Genomic DNA, 14189 nt, shown 5'->3' on the forward strand with positions numbered 1-14189 from the left:
TATACCACAGTACTGATATAAATTATCTTCACATTGTTCATGGATTTCATAACTGTACATGGATATATTCTTCTCGTTATTTTTATTTTTCCATCATTTCAAATTGTTTTATTAAAATGAAAGATTTAAGAGACAAAATATTTCATGTTCTATATCTAGTAATAATATTCTAATTTAAAATTAATATGGAGTTCAGATTAGCCACCTATAAGGCTATAAATAATTTCGGATAAAAAATTCATATCAACTTATATTTTAAGTTAAGCTAATATAAAATTGTAGATAAACTCGATAAGTATTACTTTTCTTAATGATAATGGAGTTAAAGATTTGCAACAATCAAATGACATAACATTCTAAGTTAGAAACATAATCATATTGATTTCTCTTTATGTAATTTTAAATTATATATATGTCTTTCTATTTCTTTAACTTTTTATTATTTAAAAAAAGTATTTCAAAATTTCTTTTTTTTGAATTTTTATTACAAAATTATTATAAATATTTATTTTATTTGAAATTAGATAATTATTAGACAAATTCTTAATTACTAATATGATTTAATTCAAATTAAAAACCACTCCAATTTAAAATATATATTAAACTCAAACTACCAACTACTAATATTAAACATAAAAAGAAACACTGATAATAAAAAGAGAAATGACAGAGGAGCGGGAAAAATAATGACAAAAAAGTTTAGGGAAATGATGTGTCATCCCTTAGTGGATTGAAAATCTAAATATTTTCTCTTCTATTAAAATTTTAATCCACTCTAGAGATAACACCTCATTTTCCTAGACTTTCTTGTCATTATTTATGAACCACATAAAATTAATAGATGAAAAAAATAATTAATTAAAATAAAAAATAATAATTTTATATTTAACTTTTTATTCTCTTATATATATATATATAATATATTTAAAATTTTATTATTTGATTTATTAATTAAAAAAAATGAGTGAGCAAGATTGACTAAAAAAACGAAACATTATAAAATTTTATTTTATTTTTATTTAAAGAAGAACTAGTCTAACACTCCACTGTCTTACAGCTTAAATTTAATTTCAGATGTAGTCAATTTTTATCACTAAACTAACTTTATATACTAAAACAAAATGATAAATCTCAAGGTATCCTCATATTTACTTTTCAAATTTATAAAATACACCAAAGCCCTAGTCTTCTATCTCATTCATATTCTCATCTAGATCGAATGTAAGTTACATTCTGATTTTTTTTTATTTAATAAATCAAGTAACAAAATATATAAATCTATATATTTTTAAATATATATTAAATTTAATATATACATATAAAAGAGAGAATAAAAAGTTAAATATAAAAATTATTATTAGTTTTCTAATTTATTTAATTATTACTTTCATCTATTAATTTTGTACGGTTAATAGTTAATTAATTTATTTATGTATTTTTAAAATGAGTAATAATATATTTGATAATTTAAATGAGAATGACGTGAAATTAATATGTTTGTATAACATTGTATATAATCCGAAAACCACCTTCTCAGATGAGCTCCCTTCTAAATATTTAAACTCAATCCTCAGTTATATTATTTTATTAACCCAATAAATAAACATAATTTGTAAAAATTGAAATGTTGTTAGATAACACTTTCTATATAAAATAATATAATTATTATATCGATAAAAAAAAAATAAACCTAATTCACTAGGTAGATAGAAACAATTTTAACTAATGGGAAGGAGATTTAAATTGAGGTCCAATACACAATCTGGCTCATATAGTTAATAAATATTAAAATTAACATTATGCCGTAATTGCATTTTTAAATCACATTTAGCATTAATTGGAGTGAATTGAGTAACCTCTTAATCATCAATAATATTTCAGTAACCATTTAAAGACGAATCTCACATAAAATATTTCAATTTAATAATTTAGGTAGAAAATAATTATGTATTAAATATGCAATTAATAAAAATATATTAATATTTGATATAAGTAGATATTATATATATATATATATATATATATATATATATATTAAATAGTTAATTATTTATAATTAATGAATAAAAATGGTTAATTTATTACTTAATTAAATTTGCATACTTTAACATTCTCTTAATATAAATACTCTTTGTTCTAACTCATCCTATTACATCAAACCATAAACATCTTTTCTACGTTTTCTTTTTGTTTTTTCTAATGGCTAAGATTGTTCTTTCATTCATCATCCTATTTGTCATTATAAACACTTTTGGTATGATTTTATTACTTTTTCTCATCAGAAAAAAATATTTGATCCAATGAAAATTAATTAATTATATGTTTTTTATATATTCAGGTATTTTTGTAGCAGATTCTCAATTGATACATCCAGTATATCAAGCGTGCCTAATTAACGACGATTGTACATACTATGGTTATGATTACTGTGAACAACCTGGTTTTTGTGCAAAACCACGTTATTGTGTCTGCAACATAAAACATTCACTTGCACCAAGAAAAACCTTACAAAATTAGAATCCCTCTAACATTATTGATATGTACCTCTCTAAAATGTGATAATTTAAGTAATTTATGTTAAGGCTTCAACTTTATCAAATAAATCAATTTGATCTTTTATTTATACTATTATAAGCAAGTTATATTACTATACATAATTTTGTTATATCATATTTTCCAATAAATTCACTTATACAGAATAATCTTTTTTTTACATAATATAGAAAATTCTAATATGAAATAATATCCATATCCTAACAAATTTAAAATTATAAATGACATGTTTGTGTTGTTTCTCAATACATAAACAATCTCACATATTTTGCAAGATCTTAAAAAAAGTATTTAACAAGATAGTTAATATATAACAAATACACATAACATTAAATATATTAATTAAGATTTAAAATAGGTAGTTCAAATAGCCAGAGTAGTTGTTTAAGAAAAACCAAAATTCACATATTAGATTCTCATTTAGAACATCTTAATTTGATCTTAATTTGAAGAAGCAATGAAATAACACATTTTAATAACACTTTTAAATCTCATTACAATGGTAAGCTTTCAAATAATAATATGAAATTTCTAAATTTCTAAAAATTAAAACTAGTTGTGAGAATTCATTAAATTATATATATATATTAAAAATGAAAAAAAAAAATCGTTTAATCACAACGACAAACATGAAAAAAAAAACGGTACTTAATAAGTTCTCAAGCTCGTAAATCTTCGAGAAGAAAGATTAATTCTTCGATAGCTTTTCTGAACGAATCTCAAAAAGCGTCATAATAATAGTATTATGAATGATACGCATCGAACGACTACGATTATTAAAAGTTCGAAGATTTCTCTCCAACCAGTTAGTCCACCAAAAAATAATTGGAACGATAATCCAAATATGTAAGTATGTCATATCAAGAGCATAAAATCCAAACTTCTAGCAACTAGCCAAAGACTCGGGCATCACCCAATAAATCTCAGTAATACACATAAGAGAATCTAAATGCTAGTCACCCATCGACAATGCAAAAGTAAGTGAGTTTCCGATTCAACTTTTTCGTGATATATACGACTAGCCATAATACAACATTTTTTCATGCACATATCATTTGTTAAAATTTCATCATGAATAACGCTTCATCCAAAGAACGAGATCTTGAATGGAATCTTTGGCTCCCAAAGTTTTTTTCTCAACAAAAATTATTTAGAATCATCTTAACGAATAACTTGTAGCAATGCCCCACATGGAAACTATCCAAATATTTCCAACGCATAACGTCTTATTCAGACAGGGATACTTGCCCGCGTCTTACAAAAAATAAAATTCTATTATGGGACGAAGTCTCCACTCTCCATAATGTTTAATCTCTTTCTATATCTAATTCGGCTAGCAAAATCACTAAACCGATGATCATACATGTCATTAACTGTGTCATTTATACATCATAGCCAGACTTTTAACACTACACCAAATGTCATCTCAAAATCTAATCGAAGAACCATTCTACAATGAATCTAAATTTCTCACGAAAACTTTCTACATAAAATAAATTCCCCTCCAAATGCTACACCATGTTGGATAATTAGACATTTTTGTGAACCAAATAGACCAATTATTATCATATTTACATCTAATTATCGATGCCCAAAGACTATTCGACTTTGTTGCAAATCTATTATACTATTTTGATAGATGAGTCTTATTAAAAGAAATAAGATCTCGAATATCCAGACTTCATTGATTTTTAAAACATTTAACATTATCTCAACTAATTAACTAGATGACAAAACGATGAGTTAGAAGATTCTTATACAAATTTACACATTATTCTCTCCATTTTCACCGCCATACTCTTGGAGATAATGAATAACGACATAATATATTTGAGCATAAATATAACACATTTTAATGAGGATTAGTCGACCCCCTTTCAAGATTATTTTAATTTTCCATCTAAATAGTTTACATTTCATTATAGTGATAATTAGGTTTGTAATTTAGCATCTAATGGAATACCAAGATATGTTGACGGAAGACCACCAACTCTAACCCCTAACACATTTGATAATTTCATCCTTTTTCTATTCGAAACCAAATTTGAAAAAAATAATGTTTAACCTATTAAGATTAACTCGAAGAACGGTACATGCACCGATACCGAATAACAATAAAATATTCCAAAGTTGTTTAAAATTCCTATAGATAGCATGAGAGCATGTCATCGGACGAAAAATAAATATATAGTTTATTAATTCTTATACAAGAGAAACTATGGTTCTCAGCACACTTAGCCCTCTTCTTCTTATGTGCCTGTGTGTAATTTTAAAAAATAAATCAACTGATTTAATTTGTGTGTAACGATGGAAATATAACGTCGCTAATTCCGGCCATCACACTATATACCGCAATACTAATATCTATTGCCTTCGCATTGTTCATAGATCTCATAACTGTTTATGGATATCTTCTTGTTATTTTTATTTTTTCATCATATCAAACAATATATTTTATTAAAAGGAAAGATTTAAGATATTAATAATATTCTAATTTAAAATTACTATTGGATTGAGATTAGCCACTATAAATAATTTTAGATAATTCATCAATCTACTATTTTATTAAGAATAATGATAGGGGAACTAAAGATTTATAATGTAACATGTCACCTTATAAACATGAAGTATATCGATTTCACTTTTGTGATTTTAAATTATATATAATTTAAAATAGGAGTGATAGGGGAGGAAATTTGAGGGAGAGAATGTGGAAGGGAATGATGTTACTACATCATTGTTGATAAAAAGATAAAAGTTGAAGAGAGAGAGAAAAGAGAAATTTTTTGTTATTTTTTTGCCTATCAAATTGCGCCACATCATTCTTATCTCAATTCTCTCCCTCAAATTCCTTCTACCAATCATTTCTTATATATATATATATATATATATATATATATATATATATATATATATATATATATATATATATATATATAAAAGCATTTAATAATTTTTCTTCTTTAATTTCTTATTATTTTAAAAAAGTATTTAATAATTTTTTCTTAAATTTTTATTATAAAATTATTATAAATATTGACCTTATTTAAAATTGAATTATTATAAGATAAATTCTTAATTACTAAGATGAATTAACTTAAATTACAAACTACTTCTATTTAAAATATATACAATTCAAACTATCCATACGGACTAATATTAACATATATCAAAGAAAAACACTAATAAATAAAAGTTAACATAATATAATATGATAATATGGTAGTACAAATTACTTTAGTTAATTGAGTTTTTAATATATCTTATACAAAAACTAACAAAATAGACGAAATGAGCCTTCTAAGAGAAAAATAAGTAATAAGAGACTTAAAAAAAACAAATAAGAGTACAATATATATTGTTAATTTTAAATATATATATATATTGTTAATTTTAAATGTAATATATATTTAAAAATTTGTTATTTGATTTATTATTTAAAAAAAAAAAGAATAACTAAAAAAAACTCAAAGCATCATAGATTTATATACTAAGAAATTTGGTAACTCACAATATCCTAATATTTAGTTTTTAAATTTATAAAAAATAAAAAACACAATCAGTCTTCTACCTTTAAATCCAGTGATGGATCAATACAGGGGTTCGGATGGTTTCAACCAATTTTTTTTTACAGTTCAAATTTGACTAAACCTGCTAATTTCTTAAAAAAATTAATATACTTAAATATTTTTTTATTTAATTATTAAAAAGAAATAAAACTTATATTTATCCACTAATTTTATTCAGAATTTTCTCGTTACTTTTTAAGTTCACCTCAAATTTTTTTTAAGCCCACCCCAACCCTAATTCTTGGGTTCGGTCTCTGTATAAATCTAATGTCAATAAGTTAGATTCTAATTTTTTTAATTTAATAAATTAAATAACAATATATATATATATATATATATATTTAAATATATAAGAGAATAAAAAATTAAATATAAATTGTTTTTTAATAATTTAAATATATAAGAGAATAAAAAATTAAATATAAATTGTTTTTTAATATAATTAATTATTACTTTTATCTATTAATTTTGTGCCGTTATTAGTTAATAAATTTATTTATGTATTTTTAAAATACTTGATAATTTAAATGAGAATGATGTGAAATTAATATATTTGTATAACATTATAAAAAAAATATATGAAAACCACCTCCTCAGTCGAGCTCCCTCTAAATATTTAAACTTAATCATCAGTCATATTATTTTATTAACTCAATAAATAAAACTAACTTGTAAAAATTGAAAGGTTGTTAGTATTTTGAGATATTTTGTAAACTAAATAATTGTAATATTAATAGTTGTTACATAACATTTTCTATATAAAATAATATAAATATTATACCGAACAAAAAAATAAACATTATTCACTAGGTAGCTGAAAATAATTTTAACTAAGGGGAGGAGATTTAAATTGAGGTCCAATACATTCTAGTTTAAAATAAATGTTAAGCATTTCAGACAACCTGGCTCAAATAGTTAATAAATATTAAAATTAACATTATCCAGTAATTACATTCTTAAATAACATTTAGTATTATTTGGATTTTGACGTGAATTGAGTAACCTCTAAATCATCAATAATATTTCAATAACCATTTAAAAGATGAATCTCACATAAAATATTTTAATTTGATAATTTAGGTAGAAAATAATTATGTATTAAATATGCAATTAATAAAAATATATTTATATTTGATATAAGTAGGTATTATATATATTAAATAGTTAATTTTTAATTAATGAATAAAAATCATTTATTTATTACTTAATTAAAGTAACAGACTTTAACCTTTTCTTAATATAAATACTCCCGATTCTAAATCATCATATAACATCAAAACATAAACATTTGTTCCTTCTTTTCTTTTTGTTTGTTCTAATGGCTAAGATGGTTCTTACATTCATCATCTTATTTGTCATTATCAACACTTTTGGTATAATTTTATTACTTTCTTATTACTGAAAAATAAATTTGATCAAATGAAAATTAATTAGTTATATCTCTTTATATGTTCAGGTATTTTTGTAGCAGATTCTCAATTGATACATCCAGTATATCAAGCGTGTCTAATTAACGACGATTGTACATATTATGGTTATGATTATTGTGAACAACCTGGTTTTTGTGCAAAACCACGTTATTGTGTCTGCAACATAAAACATTCACTCGCACCAAGAAAAACCTTACAAAACTAGAATACGTCTAATATCGAAATGTACCTTTCTAGAATGTAATACCGTAAGTTTAATTTATGTTAAGGGCCTAAGGTTTCAACTTTATTAAATAAATCAATATCTTTTATTTATTACTTTACATCATTTGGTTATATCCTATTTTCCAATAAATTCACTAATACAGAATCATTGTCTTTTCACATGATATAGAAAATTATAATATGAAATAATATCATATCCTAACAAATTTATATAAATGACATTTCTCTCTACATAAACAATATCACATCTTTTGCAAGATCTTCAAAAAGAGTATATTAATTAAGATTTAAAATAGTTAGAGTAGTTGTGAATAAAAAAAAATTATAGATTCTCATTTAAAACATCTTAACTTAAAAATAACTTTTTTTAATAATACTTTTAAATCTCATTATAATTTTAAGTTTTCAACTAATAATAATATAAAATTTTAATAATTCTAAAAAGTAAAACTAGTGTGAGAGTTTATTAAATTATATATATATATATATATATATATATATATATATATATATATATATATATAATATATGAAAATGTTCAAGTATATTAAAAATGAAAAAAAAAAACGTTTAAACAAAACGACAAAACATAACATTAAAATAAAAATAAGAAAAAATTGTACTTAATAAATTATTAAACTCTTAAATTCTCGAGAATAACGTTTAACTCTCATGCAGACTCTACTGGTTTTCCTAAACGGATCTTAGAAAATATCATAATAATAGTATTATAAATGATACACATCGAACAACTACGATCATTAAAAGTTCGACGATTTCTTTCCAACCAATTAGTTCATCAAAAAATAATTGGGATGGTAACTCAAATATATAGGTCTGTCATATCAGTCGAATAAATGCAAACTTTAATTTCTAACAACTACTCAAAGACTCGGACATCACTTAATGAATTTCAGTAATACTGCACAAAAGAATCTAATTACTAGTTACCCTTGACAATACAAAAGTAAATGAGTTTTCGATACAACCTATTTGTAACACATACGACTAACCATAATAAAAAATTCGATCTGATTAAATAAGATATTGCATTGAACAAAATATAACACCAACTCAAATATGAATAATAAAAAAAAGAAAATCAAAGTTGCCAATAATCTGTTTTTTCTTTTGCTATAGATAGAAAATAATAGAAGAAGACCGTTTAATTAGTAACTAATGTAGATATTGATGTACACCATTAGAGCAGTACATTAGAGCAGTACTCGATCTTTTTATCGACAAGGTTTCCAAAAACTGCATTATTCATCATTAAACAATCATTTTATATACACCCCAATATATCAGTGATTATAATTTAAGTAAACATGTTTACTTTTATGATTTATTTATTTTTTATTGATGTAAATGCAAATGTTATAGAATTAAAATCCTCAAAATGTATTTGGTCATTAAAGTTTGGTGTGATCGTTAAAAATGTGATCAGTAGAGCTAATAATAGAACAAATGAAGTAAAAAAAAAACATATAAATCATAATTAACTTTTTTTTCTTAGAAATAGAGAAGATGTGAGAGTTCAAGAAAATTCAAATAAACAAACTATGACGCAAAGTTGTTTCTAGGGACAACAATATGGGCACATTACATCCACCATTTCTGTTTAGTTATGTTTATAGGATTTAATTTTAATATCAACCTCGTCATGTTTGGTTCGTCATGTTTGGTTCGTCAGGTTTGGTTGGGAGATTTTTTTTTTGTGAGACATCGTTTATATTATATTTTATAAAAAAAAATGTTTATAATAAATTATATTTTTATATGATATATTGTTATATATTACAAAAATTATTATTATAAAAAAAACTTAAAACTCTCACTAACTAAATATTTTGATTTCAACATGAGTGTAATTTAATCTATTATAATAATTTTATAACAAATTAAACAACAAAATTTGACTTGCAATTAAAAGGTGTCACAATAGATTGTAGATACAAGCAAATTATAATATTTTCATAGCAAAAAGTTATGTAACATTTTCATTCTTTATCAATAAATTGCAACTGTTGCCATTTTGAAAATAAATAAAAACATTAGTAATAACCAAATTCAATATATTATTGAGTTATGTATCAAAAATTAAATAATCAAAATAAATTATAAATAGTTCCTAAATATAGTTTAAATGGAAGTGGAAGTTATAATTGTGAAGTTAATTTTATGTATTTAAAAAAATAAAAAAAAAAAGTTATAAATGGTTGTAAAATCTTAAATTATTTGAACTAATTTAACATTTTACATGATTATGGCCCAATTCCTTCCCTAGTCAATTTGGGCTGAAATCTTTGATGGATATTAAAGCTTCTATAGGCCCACTAGAAATATTATCCTTCTTTAGTAATCTTTAAAAACAAAACAAGATTTTTATAAAGGTTAGAATATTCGTTTTATTAATGGTACAAATGTCCAATAAACAGTAAAATATATTAATCTTATTAAAAATAATCATTATTTTATTATAAATTATCATTAAAATATTTTCTAAATAAATACTGAACCAAAAAAAGTAAGTAATAATAATTTAAAATAAAATATTTTAGAATTTTATAATAAGATTAACCTATATAATTTATATTACAAACATCAAATTCTCGTTCAAATATCTAGAATCACAAAAGAAAAAAAATGCATATGAGCATATATTGGTTATTAATTAAGGACATTTTGAAAACATCCTAAATAAAAATATGACAAAAGAAATAAAGAATCCTAATATATAACTTCCTTAGAAAATTCCTCTAAAGGGTTTAATTAATTAGGCTATCTCTTTCATCTTTCTCTTGCCCAAAGGTAGGTACAGTTTCAATAGAAAATACATAATAGGTTCTGTAAGACCTTCTTCTGAATTTGGATTTTCTTAAAAATTCATTCAAAATCAAATTTTAAATTAATTACATCACTCATTTCATTAACTAAAATACTAAAATATTTTCTATTTTAAATTATTTTTTTTATTTTATTCATATATATTAATATCCTTTAAGTTGTTTTATTCAAAATAATCATCACTTCCTCAAAATCATCATCAATTATTACTTTTTTTATTTTTAGATTTTTTTAAAAACCCCAATCCGAACAAAAACAAGGCGTAAGTCATGTGATTATAATTAATACATCTTATATTTTATAACGTCCTAGCTAGCTAGGAATTTATGAATTAGAGTCCAATATTAGATTAGACTATAGAATTATCTTATTTTTTATTATTATTAGACTAGCTAGCCATACAATACAATATACAATATACAAATAGTATTAATTGGATGTGACGTTGAGAAATAAAGTTGAAATAATTATGAATGGGGTCCTATCTATCTATCTATGTATACAGAGCTGATACACATATAAAAATAATAATAACATTTAAGTGTTTATTTGAATATACACATATTACACTTTTAATTACAGATCAACCACCACCTACTCTCAATACATGTGGTATGTTGGGTTAGCTTTTTCCTCATCGGGACCCATTCCTATATTTCCTTTTCTTTCCTTTTAGCAAATATATATATATATATATCCGACGGTGCTAATTAAGCAGCCACGCTTTGTGGGTCCACGCCAATTCTATCTAAATTAATCTCCATCCATATATAATTAATGCAATATTTAAGTAATTGGTTAATCATAATTAAATAAAGTTTCATATATTTGTTTTCGAATGAAAAAACAAAAGTGTTTAAATTATATATATTTAAATGTGAAAATATGTCATCTTCTTCTAAAGTATTCCATGCATTGTGTTTGTGGGGGAGGATAGAATATTATATATAGATCAGATGGATGAAAAGTGCATGCATAATAAAATAAAATAAAATAAAATAATTGAAGGAAGGGGGAGTTGGATTTGGAAAGGCTTAATTAGTAGACTTTCCACTTCAATTATATGTGAATTTTTGGAAAGTACCTTTCTTTCTAATTCAATAACTCCTCCCTCCCTCCCTCCCTCCACTAACTTGCAGCATCTTTTCTCATCACTCATTATTTTTCTGTCAACTTTTGGGACTCCATCCTCCTCCTCCTCTCTTAAATAATTGTTTTTTCATTTCTATTATTCTTACTAGCTAGTATTATCTTCAAACCAAATAAGTTGGCCATTTTTTCATTTTTAAAAAAAAAAAAAATAACATTTTATTTTGATTAAATTTGTCATTTTAAAAGAAAATTATGTACCTTTACCTAAAAGTTTGGCAAAAACTAATTTTAGACACTTTTTACTTAATAAAGTGTTCTATATATATATCCACTTCAATCACATTTTTTATATAAAATATTTAAATTTAATTTTATTAAATTAATCACTTTTAATTAATGTTACACTTATATATATATATATATATATATATATATATATATATATATATATATATATATATATATATATATATATATATATATATATATATATATATAGCACTTCTTAAAAGAATTCACATAGATATTAAGGGTTTATAATTACATCATCATCCATTCTCATGCAATGTCAATGAATTCGCAGATATTGTGGGACACCATTGTTAAGATTATTTATTTTAATTATCATTTTTCTTTATTCTATTAGAATCCGGTTGCTTTTATAAAGATTTTTCACCCTGATAATAAAGAGCTATAGTTTGATTTTTTTTTTTTTTTTTAAAGTTATTGAGAGTATATTTTGAAAGTGAAAAATGTATAGAATGTATTTAATGATAAAATATAATGTATAAATAATTAACCAGTGTTAATTGGAAATTAATTTCATAATAACTTATTAAAATATTAATGTTTCATCAAAATAATTTTGGTAAAAAAAGGACTAGAGAGAAAGATCAGTAATGGGAGTTGAGAGTTGAGAGGGTCATTATCAAGGATAAGGTAAGTATTGGACAGATCCCAACTGTGCGACCTACCAAAACCATTATTATTATTATTATTGCCTACAATTTTTTTTAACATATATGAGCTATATTGATTCAGCTTATTTGGTAAAGAGTCAATTTTATTTATTTATTATAATATTATATTATTTGAAGCGTCGGGCGTTCAGAGTTCGAATTTGTTGTCTCATAATATGTTCTATTAGCTGTCCACTTGTTTAAAATACTTCAAAATCATGAGAGAATTTTAAAAGGATTTTAAATAAAGAACAACTAGTATGACATATGATTTATATTGAGTTATTTTGTTCGGTGTTTAGTTCACTAAGCGCATTTTTGTTTTGATTTTTTTTACATTAAATTAAAGATTCACTAATTTTTGTTTTCATACATTATATTCATGTCCCTTAACAATAATTTATTGCTCCATTTTTATGTGTGTTTGTTACGCTTAATCACTTTAACTTATACTTTTTAATTGTTCTAAATTATCTGTTATTCGCTAAATGTTTAAATATATTTGATTTTATTTACTAGTGATAGTTTATTTGTTAAAGCTAATGCAACGGCGGAGCTACGTTGAGGGCTGCGTTGGGCTGTAGCCCAGCGTAAATGTTTTAAAATATTATATATACATATTTAACATATAAAGCCTTGTCCAATTGGCTTTTCATCTAAATGTTATACATGAGGTCAGGTGATCAAACCCTGACCTCAACTTCTTTTTAATTCTATTATAATTTCAAGGATGATTTGGTGATCAAACCCTTTACTAATGTAATAATAGTATTTATAAAACTACGTTTATATAATAATTATATATTATTATTTTTATTAATTTGAATATAATTAATAATACAAATGATTTAAAAAGGTTAAAATATAAAAATTAAAATAATAATTTATATAAATATAAAGTTAAAATAGTTTTTTATATTTCTGAACGATTTACATGATTAATATTTTATAATCGTAATTTTGAGTGTTTATTCACTTAATAATATTTATTTACCACAATTTTATATTTTTATTCATATTTATATTTTCTTTTTTACTTTTTATCACATTCACACAAAAATTAGGCTGAAATTCATTAATTAGACTTGTATGTTTTTTTTAATTATTTATATATTTATTTTTTTATTATTTAAAACTTAATTAATTTAACTTCTCATTTTGTTTTAATATATATATATTTTTAAATAGAGTATTCTTATATTTTATTAAGTTTCGTATATTTATTTTATTTTAGTAAAGGTATTTTTATAACTATTTAATTAATATGTTTACTTATTACTCATTTTAGTATAATACATAGTGGAGGGGAAATTACCAATATTAAAGGTATATCGAAAATACCGTACCGCAATATATCGAAAATATCAATTTTTAAGATATATCGAAAAAAAGGTAAGGTATGATACCATTTCGAAATTATTGGTACGATAAAGGTATGAGATTTTTAAGATTTTGTTATATCGAGATATACCGAAATAATATTTATAAGTTAATATATATATATATAATACTTA

Source organism: Impatiens glandulifera, chromosome 3 (assembly GCF_907164915.1).
Source record: "Impatiens glandulifera chromosome 3, dImpGla2.1, whole genome shotgun sequence".
In the NCBI taxonomy this organism is placed as follows: domain Eukaryota; kingdom Viridiplantae; phylum Streptophyta; class Magnoliopsida; order Ericales; family Balsaminaceae; genus Impatiens; species Impatiens glandulifera.